Genomic DNA, 16,044 nt, shown 5'->3' with positions numbered 1-16,044 from the left:
CTGAATTCTAGCCGGTTTAGTTCAGAAGAGGTCGGCGCCTTCCGCCGTGCCAAACGCCTGTTCCTAGAAAGCACGCGGTCACAGAGCCATTTAATAGACTTCTTACATCGCTGGGGGGGGAAGTCGTTTATTCATTTTATCTGCTTTATCCCCTGGGGAAGTAGTCCAAAGCCTGAAGTGGCATCAGGAAAAGCTAGAGGAATACTGACAGTTCTCGTTTTGCAAATTGTCAAATGAACCCATTTCCCACCGTTGCTGGTAAATGTCTTTCATTATGCCTTTAATGAAATTGTATTGACATATTTATGGTCTAATAAAATAAGAAAAAAGATACCCTGGAAAAGCAGTTTTCAGGAGCTGAAATGTTTTAATAATGGTTTCGTAAATAATTTGGAATTTTTTTAGTCATACACTTTGGCAAAAGGACCTGTGCATAATTCAAAATGGCTAATGAAATGGTCTGTGGACTGTGCCATTTAAATCCTCTAAGATGTATTTTCTGCTGTCTCTCCTTTAAATTTGATGCCCTTCATTTCTAACATCTATGGGGAGCTGGCTACAATGTGTTGTATCTTCTTCCCACACAGCCCATTTATCTGCTATTATATTTTCCTACTCTCTTATCGCTGGGAAAACTGCACTTTGACATACTATTTTATGATTTATACTTTAAAATACCCACCTGATCCAGTTTTATTATGTCCTCAGTTGTTGAATTCAGAGTGAGTTAAAGTAGGGACTTTAGCATCTGTTTTGAAATTGTTAGGGATTAGCCAGAAAATTTTGTAATGATTCTGATGAGCATCTGTCAGGTTTTTTTGTGGGGCAGTGGTGAGAGCTTCCAGCTAGACTGTCATGTCTGGTGGATCTGGATCTGGACATTTCCTAAACCTTGGATCCAGTCTGTTAATTGTGCTCGTTTACTTGAGTGCAGTTCTGGTTTTAGTAGTAGATGACATGTATTTTTTTTTAATATTTATTTCTTCTGTAGACTCATAAAACGAGCCTGACTGAGAGCTATGTGTTTTCACTTCACTTACATGAGTCAGCCAATTGCTTTATCCAGCTCAATTAACATCTGAATTTGCTTTCATGAAAAAAAGGCTATTGGTTCTATCCCAGAGGTCACAGCAGACTAAGAAAATAAAGGTCATGTTGTATCTTGAATTCAGAATGTACAGATGTTATATGAAGATAAAATCTGAAACCCAGAAGGGAAAGGAAGACATATTTGCCGCTATACTATGTATATGTAAATGGTAACAGATGATTTACTGCTGGAAGAGTATGGTATTCTTTTTTTCTTCTAACGAAACAATGTCATAAAAATAGGCAAACAAGAAAAAAACAAAATGGACCAATGAATAACAACACATACTCAATCACTCTTAAATATGAGACTGGGGGAATATATGCTGGTTTCTTAGGATATGGCCAGTAAATATATAGACCCTTAGTGGCAAATCTGGCTTCTCAGAACATTAGTTCCTATATCACAGATGAAAATAAGGACATAAACATCAAAAATAAAGAAGAGAAACAATACATATACCCATGAGATCTCTGTATAATCCAAATCAGTTGTCTGCAAGAAAGTTAAAAAGTACTTTATGCATTCAGGGAATACAGCTTTCCATGAGAGAAATAAAATAGATATATCTATAATGTATCAGCGCTGGTCTCATATTTCCTTTCTTTGGGGTTTACTCTGATTTGATTTCATAGTAGCTGTGCTTTTCCCTTTGAAATTCACCATCAGCTCAGATGTAGGGACGAGGAACGTTTCAGAGGCAGAACTCTTGGCACAATTTTTGCCCATGTTGTAATTTCATCCTGTTTCACATTTTCATTCTCCTTCTCCGCCTGCTGTGACTTCTGGCTTGAGCTGGGGCTGAGTAACTGCAGAGTTCACTGCGTTGGAGACGTGGCGGGTGCAGAGCTAATACATCATTTCATCCTCTGCAGGGTGGGGGGGACGTGTCGGCGAGGACTACCAGGAGTTTGCCCCAGTTTTTCAGCAAAGATGCTCATGATAGCTTTCAAAGATTTATGAAGGAGTTGTCTTTTAAAGCTGTCGGTGGCCCTTACAGACATATTTGTCTCTCTGCCTATTGTCTAACTTCAGGAGCGTGGCCACGATAGCTTATGTACATAGGTAAGTGCCATGTTTAGGTATAGGCAGCTTTGCTTTTCATGTCATTTGGTCTTCCGAGAAGCAGTCCCTCTGTGCGCCGATGCCTTCAGTAGGACTGCGGGTGGAGAGCTGGGTCCCCTGTAACCTCACCTGTGATCGAACTGCTGCAGACAGACAAGCAGTGCACACAGTTTCACCCGAGAGTTAAGGCTGCCCAAGCACATTTCTTGACAAAGCCACAAACCCTAAAGTGCAAAAAATCCTAAACTGAGGCAGCATTCAGGGCTCTTGCTAGAGGCACCACTGAACGTTAGCCAAGTGCTGCTGGAGCTCGGTTATACCATCGCACCAATGACCTGTAGTGCAGCAACACCGTCACTGTGTGCAGTCAAGAAAGATAAAATGATGTAATGCACAGATTTAAAACTTACAGTATTTGATTAGGCACTGAAGCATTGTATCTGAAAATCATAGAGTCTACCATAAAAGAAATACAAATCCAGCTGATCATTTCTGCATATCCTACTTTACCTAAAACTCACACTTCTAATAGATTTATTAAAATATATCATTTCAGAGCAATGGACCATTCACTGCTAACTGAAACCACATACAAACTCATACTTAAATCTACCCATTCCCTGTTTCTTGTTTATATTCATAATATACACAACACTTAAGTGACCATAGTCTTCAGGTGTCAGTGTGGGATGTTCTCTTCAGTCTCTCCAACAGAGAACTGAAGCTCAGATGGAGTAAATGGGTTCCCTGAGGTCACACGCGATGTTTGCAGTAGGAACAGGAGCTGCACTGAGCTTCTCTGGTAGATCATTAAGTGCGAGGCTGTCCTGCCATGTCTTTGCCACAACAGGCTGGCAACCAATCAGGGCAGAACATGAGAAAGTTTGCAGTTTAGCGTGCGCTCGTGTTTGAAGACAATTTTACGACACAATAATCCAATGCGCTTATGGAAACCGTTAATGGTTTTCATAGGATCGTAAGAGCATTGGAGCAGACTTGCAGTCCTCTGTCCTGTCTTCCGTGCCTCAAAAGCAGGTGAAGCACTTCTGCAGCAAACGGGGGTAGGACGTGGCTCCCCCGTGATAGCTGGTCCGAGTCTCAAAGAGAGATCTGCATGACCTTAAAACAACACTCTTACATACTCGTAGAAGAATATGATTTGAACTGTGATATACGCTTAGCCTCGATTACAGGTTGAGGTGCTGAATTTCTTTATTTTATAAAATGTCTTCTGGTTCTTGTGATGCAGAAATACATAAAACATAAACCAGACCACAAATATAATTTAGCAGCATGGATTAGAAGCCCGTACAATCTAGAAGCAAGTCAGTTGTCACCTCTAAAAGGTCTGGAATTGATTTGTTTGTCTGAATGGCATAAATATTCTTAGAGCTATTCTAAGGATGATTTTAAATGATGGATTTGTAAACTAACAGACTTTGTAATGTATGCGCACAAAAATTTACTTGGTATGTAGTGTATTTCATACTAATTTGCAAAGGCTGCTCTGTGTCCTCAGAAAACACAGAAGTTTAAAATTAGCTGTTGGCTAAAATTTTAGTGCAAATTTAGAACCGATCTATTCTGATGTCAGCTGAATTCTATATTGTTTATTACCTTGTCTAAATAATTAGTGACCTGATACTACTCCTGGTCCATTTTAACGGCGAGATTAATGATGTCTTCTGTTATTGATGTCTTAAGTGTGTCTCAGGCTATATGAAAGGACAGTACACTTTTCATTAAATGTGGAACTTCAGTGATATCACTCCCCAGGTTTTCACAGGCTAGATTATCATGTTGGAGAAGAAAGTATCTTTTTCTTGCATGCTGTTTAGTTTTAAAAGTTGACAATACAGAACAAAAGATTTTTTTTTTCTTGCGTAGAAGTAGACAGCAACCATTGGATGAATCACTGCAGCATATGTAGTAATTAAATTTCACTCTTCAGTCACTTTGTTTTAAATAAAAATCTTGCATAGTTCCTTACCAGTGTTTCTATGCAGCTTTGGCTTCTGTAGAGGATACTGGAGAGTTAGCAACGGAGACCTGTTTGTTCTCTTCATCTGTAAAAGAGGAATTGTACTGCAACGCAGTTTAGGAAAGAAAGGTAACAGTGCAAGGAAGCCCAATTGGAATCCATGCCTGGCTGTATAAACTTCATCTTTATTCTTCATTATCCACCACAGAAGGTGAAATCTCTTTGTGTTTGTTAAACGGTTGGCCTTGGTCTTACAATTGCCATTCAGGGTCTGCAGCCGTGACATTGCAGCTGTCTGTGAAGCTGAATTCAAATCACCCTCACTCGGGCTCAGAAGGCAAATGAAGGGCTTGGGTCAACTGACGGCAATATTTGGAACAAGAATTTCACTGGTTGCCTGAGGGTGAAGGGTTTTGTATTTGCTTATCGATTCCCTGAGCCCCCCAGGCTGGGCCACATCTCATGGTGAATGCTCAACTTTGCCGTGGAGCTGAGTTGATCTAGCTGATGGAGCTAGACCTCACCACCTCTGACCTCTCCTGGACTTGGCTTCTCCTCTGTCCTGCCCCTGGGGGTTGCCTTTACTGTCACCCGTGAGCCACTGCCTACTGCGTAGCTCCTTTGTAAGTGTGCCGGCTTTACAGCCCTCCTCTTGCATTTACAGCCCTAACGTTACAAGTGTGGATTCTCAAATAACAAACAGAAGTTTTCTTTCCCTGTAGACTTAGTACGCTGTGGCATCTGTAAATACTTTCTGCTCTCCCCTGTGAGTCCAGAATAATCCTGTAGCGTGTACAGGTAGGCTCAAGACAGGAATCGCCAAAAGTCCCTACTCAAACCAGGAGCTCTCTCCTGGTTTTGGTGTTGGTTTAGTGGAACCCGTAGTTTCTTCCGAAGGAATGCCTGCTCCGCGTGACTCCTCTCAAAAATCTCCCTGAGATTTTCTATGTGATAAGTTGTCTCCAAAATATTTTCAGGAGTGAAGTTGGTAGAGTATTTCAGGTATGTTCCTGCAGAGTCGGTAGGACCATTCCAGGAAGGCGGTCGCCTGGATCTGCTGTCTAATAACTCTTTGTCTGTGTTAGAACTTAGCATACTAGGACAGGATGAATGAATTGCTCTCAGTCACCTACCAGTAGAAATTTCTCTTCACAGCATCACTTTAAAAAGAAAGCAGTTCCCCTAAAATGTTAAATTGATGTTCCAGCTGAGAAAAATAACAGTAACTTTCGAAAGAGAATTTGATTTTTATACTCTTCTGGTTTAATAGCCAGCAGCCTTAGGTATCTGCAAATATATCCTGAATACATAATCAGCCTGTGCTGAAACCAGCACAAGTTTCACATATCTCTTGTAAATATAACTCCTCAGAAGGGTACTTGCACTACAGCTGTACACAGAAATCGCCACACGAACTTACAAAGTGCTCTGATAACGTACCTTTAAAGGGCAGTGCTTTCAAGTAAACAACATTCTCCAGTTTTGTGATCTGTCATGTGGATAAATGCCTCATTTACTAACCGGGAGGGGACCACAAAGCTTTGTTGTTGTAAAAGTTTGATTTTCCAATTCTTGGGACTGGAAAATAAAATACAGATTTGTCCTAGCCTTGTGGCAGAATTGACAAATCATTAATTCCATTGATTCTCACGGCAGTGAAATTTATCAAACTGAAGTCCATTTATATTAGCAAAAAAGGTTACATGCCATGGCAGGGAAAGCCCTCTTCTCATGCTCTTGCTGTTGTACTTTCACCTTTGGGTTTTTTTTTAAGCACTGTTATATACCTTGTAAAGAACCTAGAGTGGTAGATTATGAAGCCTTCTACTTGTTCTTGCCCGTTGAACTCAATGCATTGAGCTCGTTGCACTTGGTGTATTTGCAATTTTGACATAAAGTGCTGTGGAACGAAAATGTTTGCCGATCTTCAGATGGATTTGTGAGGAGCAAAGGGCTACGTGCAGCAGCTGACCCACTGCGCCTGTTCCCCCCCAGCCTGCAAACTTCACTGCTGCGAAGGCCTTTTGCTGGGTGTCAGACTAGGAGTGAATTTGTCTTGATTTCAAGAAGAAAACACTCTGTTTCCTGCTTGGGGGGGCTTTCCCCAAGTCGTGGTTTAACCCCAGCCAGCAGCTAAGGACCGCACGGCTGCTCGCTCACTTCGCTACCCAGTGGGACGGGGGAGAGAATCAGGAGAAAAAAAGTAAAACTTGTGGGTTGAGATAAGAACAGTTTAATAGAACAGAAAGGAATAAACTAATAATGATAATAATAACAATAATAAAATGACAATAATAATAAAAGGATTGGAATATACAAGTGAGGCATAGTGCAATTGTTCACCACTCACTGACTGATGCCCAGTTAGTTCCTGAGTAGCGATCCCCCCCCAGCCCCACTCCCCCCAGTTTATATACTGGACATGACATCACACGGTATGGAATACCCCTGCGGCCAGTTGGGGTCAGCTGTCCTGGCTGTGTCCCCTCCCAACTCCTTGTGCCCCTCCAGCCGTCTTGCTGGCTGGGCATGAGAAGCTGAAAACCCCTTGACTTTAGACTAAACCCTACTGAGCAACAACTGAAAACATCAGTGTGTTATCAACATTCTCCTCCTACTGAACCCAAAACATAACACTGTACCAGCTACTAGAAAGAAAATTAACTCATTCCCAGCCGAAACCAGGACACCCCACCCCAGCAGGTTTTTGACCCTGGCTGGTGTAAATCAGCGCAGCTGGAGCTGGAGCAGTGGGGTTTACACCGCTGGCGATGCCGGGGAAGCGCCGCGTCCCACAGGAGCTCGGCCTCTGAACGCCGCGGAGGTGCGCGAGGAGAGGGCGGTTAAGGGAGATCCTGATTAAAGTTCCATTTACTGATGCTCTTTGCCAATTTATATCCAAGTGCTACTTTGCTAATTAATGACTGCTCATGAAATGCCATGCGTCAGCAATGAATCACTTACTTTTGTTGCACTTCAGTAGTACACAGCTAATGAGCAAGGACAACTCATATAATTAAAGCCGAAAATAGCCCTGTCAGTAGGACACTATCAAGTGTTTATATCTTGCTGTAGTGGGCGGACCAGACTTTGCCTTTGCTAGTTTTACAAGAAAAATGATGGAGGGTTGAAAAACTATGGGGCAGTAAACATTTTTTTTTTCAACTGTAGCAGTACGAGGAATTGAATTGCATTTTAAAAGAACTAAAATCCTGCCAGTTACCTGTACCTGGAGTAACCTTAAAATAAGACTGTCTCAATTATTGCCTCTAATGGGCCTCATCAAGCTCAAAACTAATTAAAAAATAAATAAAAGGGAGAAACCGCCTGGATGAAATGGGGCAGTTTAGTGCAAAGTTACAGCAAAATCAGTAACTTGGTGCTCTGCAGCTGCACATAGCGAGGAAAACCGAGAAACATCCAGCCCTCTGTGAGTGTACGTAGGCAGCTTGGCCATACTTCGAGCAACATCTTGAAAAATCTGCAGCTGAACCAGTAAACCAGTACACAGCATTTCTCCTGCTTGACCTGGTCAGTGCTGGCACAACTGGGATCTTGTGTTTTCATTCATGAGAGGGGAGACCGAGTCTCTGGAGAACATTTGGTCCGTCCATGCACGCTGCATCCCTTTCCCCGCACTGTTATACATCACAGTCTGAACCACTGACGTAGTCCGCTAGTTTTCCTCACAGGAGGGAAAAAAAAAAAAATCATATTTCTGAGAGAGTAAGCAGGTACTATTAGCCAAAGTACCCCATATTAGTAGTGACCTGCACAAATGACATAAGGCAAACTGTTTCCCAAATTCGGCGGTAGGAAAACTGAATCCCATCTTCTCTGCCAAGGGATAAATCTCTCTCTCGTGGACCTGCTCATTCTGAGCATCAGGAGGAAAGGGGAGGGATCTAGGTAGTCTGTATTGAAAAGATAAGACAAAAAAGAAAGACATTACGGAAGGCATGGGCAGGAGAATTGACTTTTTATTTTAGTGTTTTGGATACAAAATTTTTCAATGCTCAGGAGTTTAAGTTCGTAATGAAAAACAGTTTTATGAAAATATTGGCACGTTCCTCCTCACAGCAGCCCCTAACATCTCCCTCCCACTCCCTTTCCCACACACCTGCGTGGAAACTCAAGTTTCTGTGAAGGAAGAAAAAGCTTGGCCAACAGTTAGGACCGCTCCTGCTGGAGAAAGCAAGAGGTTACATTTCCAGGAAAAGAGCAATGGAGGTGAACATCCGTTTTCTTTGGAACAGGTTCTGAATACTTTCTCAGTGTGAGCAGACCCAATCTTGCCGCTCAGCAGTAAGAACAGCAACAGTTCTCCCGTTATTGCTAGCAGGACAGATCAACGTTTGTCCTTGTTATTGTCTGTAGCAAGCAGCGGGGAGACCCTTTGTATTGGCCTCATACGGAGGTTTAAAAAAAATCCCATGAAATGAGGATCTTTTCTGAAATGACTTCTACAAATTCTCAGAAAGCTTTGTGAGCGCCTGACAAAAGCTCTCGCTCTGGTGTATAAAGCGCGGTGGGATTGCCAGCTGTGTGTTTTCACAGGCTTGTCTACGAAAAACACTCAACTCGGGTTGAGTAGGGAAGACTTGAATCTCCTTGTTCTTGAAAACGCTGCAGCCCTCCCCACCTGGCCTTGCTTGAATGTTAAGCTACAAAGACAAATATGCTGCCTGATGTTCTCCCCTTCACGATCCCCCCTGTGATCTCCAGGGACATCCTGACACCGGTCAGTTCCCCGGTGATAAATTGGGGAACGATTCCTCTTACCAACATCTGCTCTTCCATGTTTGTTTAGCTCTTTGGACACTGTTTGTTTGCATTGCCAGGACTGTGGATAACCACCCCCGTCCGAACGGTGAGATTGTGAGAGGAGACCTTGGATGGAATTAATTTAGATATTTTTGGTCTCTTGACGTCCCTTTTGGGTAAGTCAAGGTTCTGTATAACTGCAGAGTGGAGGCAGGGATAAGAGTCTGAAACTGTCAGAGCATCTGCAAAATGGGCACTTCATGTTTTTAAAAAACACGCACTGTTGTGGAACAGAAGCGTAATATATGCCATTAACATTAGTGTCATTGAGCAGCCTCTAAATTGCAGATTGGTGGGAAAAAACTGATATGAAAATGTAAACAAGAGAAAATGAAAACTATAATAAGCTCTCTGCATAAGAAGGGCAATCTACAATTAAATATAAAGGCTAAACTGAAACAATGTGAAGGATGAAATGTATTTCCTATTTTAAAGCTAAGACTGATGCTCTGTCTCTAACCCCCAAAGCTGTGACAAAAACTTAATGGTGTGAAGCAGAGATACCATGTCAGACTTCACCCTGTATTCCTGGCTCTGGTTGATTTATCACTTGGAGCCATTCTGTTTGCTATTAATTAAGTACAAAAGTTATTTTAGTAAGTTAGTTTGGCTGTGCTGCATCCCCTTTTGAGCTTAGCTGAAAGAGAAAACAAAAGGCCTTTATTGCAGCTGCTGTAAATTCAGGTTCCAAATGTATTCCTTTGCATTTGCACACTCTTAAAATGAAAAAAGGCAGCCTCGATTCTCTGCTGTAGGTGCTCCAACACTTGTTATAGATGTGGTTATAAAAACTGAGTCTTAACAAACAACCTGCATGTATTATAACACAGCCACGAGGACGGATGTGATCTGGATGGCATTACCAGAGAATTCTGTCTTTTTTTTTTTTTTTTTTTTGCCTCTGACAGCAGACATATGGGCTTTGCTTTGTGCTTTGGAGGACAATGAACTATTGACCACCAAATGATGGGAGAGCGATGTTGGATGCCGAGAAGGCCCTGCTGGAAGTGCCCTCTGGGAGACGGTGCTCAGCAGCACCGGTATTTCTTGGAAGGGGAGCTGACTACCAGCCAGGCTCTGTCTGTAGCTCTGACTGCTTTGGAAATGTCAGTAACGTCAGCCAAAGCGGGAGGCTCGCGAGAGAGGAAGACGGAGCGTCTTGCTGAGCTACGGCAATAACAAATTTGTGGCTGAATGCGAGCTACCACTACCTACTAGCACAGCTTTCAGAGCTGGGTGGAAAATGCACCTTTTTACACAACTTTCCTGGTGACACATCCCTGCTCTGCTGGGAACTCGGATAGACACGTACCTGTGGCAAGGAGCTGGTTTTTTTCCCAGCTCTGTTGAGAATGATCTCTGCTCCTCCTGTTGTATCAGAGGAGTGCTGGTCGCCTTCTGTTTCCTTCCTTTTTTTCCTTCTACCCACAGAATATTAGAGCATCGCCCCATTTTCTTAATGGCAGCTAGGAAGAACGAAAGATGAACCCCAATAAAGGCAGCCCTAGAGTGTCTGGGTAATTGGATGCCTTGCGGTTCAAACTGTGCTGGAATACAAAATACAAAACTGACGACTGATGTGGCTTTTTGTTCTCCAGTCAGCCAATTATAAGGTAAACGCTTCCTTCCTTCTTGTCCAGTGATGATAAACTCAAGACAAGATGTGTGCGGGTGATGCAGAGGACCAGACAGCGTTGCAATGCAGGATGCGGAGGATTTTGTCCCTCTGGGTGTCGGAAAGTCCCACCGAGCTCTCCTGTCGGAGAGTCCCTGTGTGGGTGGGAGACGTGATGGGTGGATGAGCTGAGAAGGGACGCCGGGACACGGGAGACGCTGGGAGTTAGATACCACGAGGGGCTTCCAGTCCTTTCGTCTGGGCTGTGATTATATCTGTTCTTTCCTCTGAGGATCGCGAGAGTTCTGCTGCGACCCTGCTCCAGCAAAGGAGAAATCTAGTTTTTATTCAGGATGGAGATCGAAGCATTCCCATCTGATTCCACGCCGAGCGGCCGTTTGGCAGCTCCCGTCGTGCTGAACTCCTGCGGAGCTCAGCCCGCAGCAGGCCCTCGAGGTGCTTTAACTGAACGCTCTGCTCCTGAAGTCATCCCTAAAATTTCAGTAATCCAGACAATCCTTCAACTCCCAGTTCAGCTCATTAAGAAGCGGGGGTCCCAGGAGCCGCGCAGGCAGCGTGGGGTACCTTGTGTGTAGCACTACCTGTCATATTCTGGTTTTAACAGCTCCCTGAAAAAGAGGTTCAATTCCAGTTTGCCTTGGGAAAGGCTTTTTTCTGAGCTGCCCGAACCCTCCCGAGCCCCGTTTCCAGGCCAGTGTCTGCCAGGCTCCGACGTTTGCCGGAGGAGGTCCAGTCCACGGGCAAGGCGCCGGCTCCAGCTCCTGCTGGAGGAGCCGAGCGGGACACGGGCGACGAGCGCGAAGAAGCACCTGGGGGCTTCAGGAAAACAACACCCACCCAGAGAGGTAATCTTAATGCCTAACGGAGCTTCCCGGCGCCAGAATTTCTTGCTTTTCTGAAAATAAAAATTGTAGCTGGTTGAAATGAGGATAGAAATTTAGTCTTGATGGAATACTCTTATAAATATTTTATATTACTTTTCGCACTGAAGTGTCTCATTGCGTCTCATGAGAACCATCGTTAGACGTTTTGACTTACTTTCTATTCAATTCAGAAATTAACAGAGTGGTTTTAATGGAGTTCAAATAAAGCCAGTATGAATACCAGGTTACAAGACAATTATTTTGTTCACAAATCAAGAAGAAAAACAAGCAAAAGCGTATCTGAAGATTACAAAGATAATGCCAAAGAAAATAAAAAGATAAAAGCACAGCTATTATTCCCTTGAATATAGTGAAATGTGTTTTATGACATTTGGCTGTAATCACAATTAGCAATACTCAGGGCTGTTTGCTTGGCTGTGTGTGCAAATCTGAATGTGTGTGTATGAGAGTAATAGCGGCTGTACAAATTAATTTTCTTGTGAAGATCTGATTGCTCCACCTGTTATAGTCTGTCTACATCCTATATTCCCATCAAGTGTTGCCGATTAGTTCGCAGAATGTAATTGGAGAATGAAAATAGAAGAGCAAAATGTCTGATTTATAGACTGAATTGGTTATGCCCAGTGATTTTTTTTTTAATGCTGGTTTAAATATTCTGTTATTAAATTGATTAAATAATTAAATGCTGCTATAAACATGTCAGATGGTATTGCACATTAATTTTCTGCTGCTGAGTGGGACTCTCATTTACTTCCCAATGTAGTAAGTATCACTGAAGTAAAGTTGGTGCTAGTTGTACAAGACTGCTAAAGAACGCTAAGGAGAGGAGGAAGGGATGAAAATGCCCTCTGTAATCACATGTCAGTGAAAAACATAGTTAGCATGGGCAGCTCATGCTGTTTGCATGCACTTTATTTGTGTTAAATAAAAAAGCTTTCTTTGCTGGGTTGAGCAGAGCTGAAAGAATAACTGGTTCCAAAGGGAAAAGATTATTTCAATGATTCCTTGTTTTCTTTACAAATAGTTCTGTGACAGTACAATCACCAGGCCACAAGCTGCACTCTGTATGTTTATTCAGTTGTAGAACTGAATCTGTATTTGAGGAAGCATGAAAAGTTAAGACTGTAAGAAATCCCAAGATCAAAACAAAGCCACTTGCTGCAAATCATAATGTTAGTAAAACAGATAAAGTAAAAAATTTTTTTGGGGGAAAAAATATAAGCTGATAAAATCCAAGTGGACCTGCAGGAAATTAGTGTAGCAAACTCTTATAAATGTCGTCAGCTATAGCCAGAGAGAAGGAGATCCAGCTGCTGCGTGTCGCTCTCCACTGCGAGCCCAGGCTCCCTGCGGAGCCACGTAGCTGAGCTCCCGTCCAGACCTGGGGGCACCCGAACTCCTGCCGCCCAGTTTCTCTCTTTGGGTTCAATCCCGCATTTTTTTTTTGTTTACCCTGCACTTGCTTGGAGTCTGTTTAAGCTGTACGAATGGCTGTAGCCTGATTTAATAATCTCCTGGAGAGTTACAGTCATTGGGTTTACAAATTTCCGAAGGAAGAGCAAAATCTGTACCTGCCTTTTTGATGGTGTTCTGACTTGGACGTGTTGTTTGGCCCACTCGCTATTCCCCACCTGTGTGCACGGAAGAGGGGGCAGCAGTTTGTAGATCACGCAAAGCCAGGGTAAAAGAAAAAGCGTTGGCAGCCCATGAAACCTGAATTTCATCCTGCCACGGCCGTACTGCGTGGCTCCACGGGCACACCCCGTCTCGCACGTTGTTTCTGGCCCGACAGCCCTTACGATATCCAAAGTGTCTCCATTTGCCCTTCAGAAACGCTTGGAGATTTTTCTGAGTTGTGGACAACATCCCAGATGGATTTTGCTTAATGAGTAAGTAACAGTTATGTGCTTTCGATCGGTCGCTACTTCATGGCCAGGTTCCTCCAGTGAAATCGGTGGATTTGGGGTGCAGAGCAAAGGGAGGTACCACTTCCAGCAGGATCGCAGCACCTCTCTGCAGAGGAATCGTTCATTTGCACTGTCTACGCGGTGCCTAAATATTAATCTGTGTATAAAAATGTTTAAAGAAGGTTGAGGAAGTTATGTTCATTGATACACCGTTGTCAGGAATACAGCTGGCTCGTCAGAGAGGACGGCTCCTTCACTTCTCCTGCCCCCTCTCAGGAGGAGTCGATGTATTTGCATGGAAAGAGATAACACGGTCGATAAATTTTTCAAAATGAGGTGAGAGTTTTTGTTGCTGTGCTTTGCTATGATTTTGGTTTTTGTATATCTTTAAGAGCATTCTGGATGCAATGTATGTATTTTGCCCCTAAGACTTTACTTCTTTTTGCTTTTTTTCTTAATGTATTCCATTAATTTAAAAGAAAATCAAGGCAGAGGCTGAAGATATATTCCCTGTGTTTGGCAAACAGCAATTTCCATGCACAGGTTTGCCTTACAGCAAATGTAAGCCTCTCATTTTTAAACATACACGTGGACTCCACATTCCAGGAGTCCCAGTCTACATCAATCCTCTGCCACAGTGCCCACTTGCATTTCCTCATCCTTTTTTCTTGTTCACTGAGTAGTTTTGGGGATTTAACTGTTTAGCGTTTCATAACTTCCATGTGAAGGCAGGCATTCCTGCTACCGCAGCGGCACCTCCCCACTTGCTGTCATTTTGCAGGTGCAAAGGAGAGCCCTTTTTACAACTGCTCATTAATCACGAACCGTTGGACTCAGATCTAAAGGTTGGAAACTCCTTAATGCGCTTCAGGTTCCCTTTTCATACCAGTTCTGAGCTGAGTGAGCGCACACGGTCGCTATTCTCTGAATATGGATCAGAGCGGATTGCACTGAAGTCCTTTTTTCACTTGCTGGTGAAGAGATTCATTAAGAACTTACGGTTCATTGTGCCACAAGAAACGTGGGAATTTGACTCACTGGATCTGAAAGCATGTACTCTGGCTGAAAGGATGGTAAAGGAGATAAAATTGGCATTGTGATTTTGAGGCTAATGTTCCTCCAGATTTATTTAGCACAACAAGTTAAATAATGCTGTGAACAAAAGCAGAAAGCTTATGAAAGGATCAGGATAAATACTGAAAAATAAAATTATTTTTCAGCAGTAAACAAACTGGAGAAGGCCAATAGATCTGGACGACGAGTCAGCAATGATCACTACAAAAGGTACGCTTGGAAGGGACATCTCCACAATTCAAGTGGCTGGCTTCACTTCAGGTCTGTATTTCTAAGTCTTAAAAATGATAAGTGTCTAAACAGCTCCAATAGTCTGTGGGCTTTTTGGGGGGTAGAAATTGCTGTAACTAAGAGCAGATACGATTGGAATTTGGAAGGCAACATTTGTCATTACTAAACTTGTTTGCTTATATTCACAGTTCTTGAAGAAATATCAAGCGAGGAAGGTTTCAACCTGAAACAAATCTGCTGTGTTGTTAGAAGATGTGAGAGAGAAGCTCCTTTGAGATGCTCTCTTTCTGTCTTGTAAATACACTTTGGCAATTTTATAAAGTGCAGAGAGAGCCAGACATAAATGTCTGTACATCTCAGTTCATTCGGCACTGTTCGATTTGAGGATTGTACTTTGGTGTACATTTTATTAAATGCAAACCCAAGAAACAGAGAAACCTTCTAAGCCCCATGTCAGCGAACCACACAGTAAAAGCGCAATTATAAAACTATAATAAATATTTATGCACTTAGTACATATTGTAAACTGTGCACATGCATGGAATAACAAAAGACTTAACACCGAAGCATTTTCTGCTCTGCAGATTACTTTAGGCTACCATGGCCCACCTGCTTTGGAAGCAAGATTATTTTCGTTTGCTAAAAGTGAGCATTTTAAGATTTCATGTGCATGAAGAAGCAGGCACTTACTTGTACCTGACAAGGAGATGTATGTGACATAGTGTGTCCAGAGTCAATATATTCATGTGGTATATAATTGTCACTTTTTAGCAAGTGGAACCTCCTCCTCTTCTATGGACAAAAACTGAGGCACTTTTATACTGTTTACTAGGCTCATCCTGATTCTTATTCTGTCAAAGTAAACTCTGAGATATAAACTCTACTCCTCTGCAGAAAATAAAGGCGCTACAACTTTTTTTTTTTTTTGTGAATGGAAATAAAGAAGGTTGAGAGATAAGTCTGGGGGCTATAATTATAGAAATCTATAAATGAAACTGTCAAATAATTCCTCTGAAGACACTTTTTAGCGTGTATTTCAGAAAAGGAGCAATTCATGTGATGCCAACCATCATTAATTGGAATTTCTGTGCCTTTGCTTTAATAAATTCACTTCAGTTACTTGATCCTTTAAACTCTCCCATTAAGCGGTCTGCACTTGTTAAGGGAATGGTGTGAAGCACGTGCTCTGTGTTGAGCTCTGCTTAGAAGTGCCACGTCCATTGACGAAAAGAGAAGAGGTGCCCGTCTGCTTTCGGTGCAGATATGCAACCTCTTTTCTGTGGAGAAGTGGGTGGAGAAAGAAGGCTGGAAGGGATGACCTGGACATCTATTTCTGCAGGGCTTGGTCATGC

General features: G+C 42.6%; 1 protein-coding gene across 7 annotated transcripts in view; it reads left to right on the top strand.

The window, feature by feature from the left end:
• TPH2 (tryptophan hydroxylase 2) overlaps nucleotides 1-15,801 on the top strand; it is an 89,328-nt gene extending 73,527 nt beyond the window's left edge. For 3 of the 7 annotated variants that reach the window (XM_075057871.1, XM_075057872.1, XM_075057865.1), the window contains 2 exons: nucleotides 14,608-14,722; nucleotides 14,881-15,801. The gene's annotated coding sequence lies outside the window, so the exon portion shown is untranslated. Of the gene's footprint in view, nucleotides 1-8,977; nucleotides 9,077-9,868; nucleotides 11,442-14,607; nucleotides 14,723-14,880 lie in introns of all 7 variants that reach the window. The other 4 variants (XM_075057869.1, XM_075057868.1, XM_075057866.1 and 1 more) reach the window with 4 other exon arrangements.
• The last annotated feature ends 243 nt before the right edge of the window (nucleotides 15,802-16,044 follow it).

Source organism: Buteo buteo, chromosome 26 (genome assembly GCF_964188355.1).
Source record: "Buteo buteo chromosome 26, bButBut1.hap1.1, whole genome shotgun sequence".
Classification (NCBI taxonomy): Eukaryota; Metazoa; Chordata; class Aves; order Accipitriformes; family Accipitridae; genus Buteo; species Buteo buteo.
Note: the sequence above shows the minus strand (reverse complement) of the source record. Positions and strands in the feature narration are given on the sequence as shown.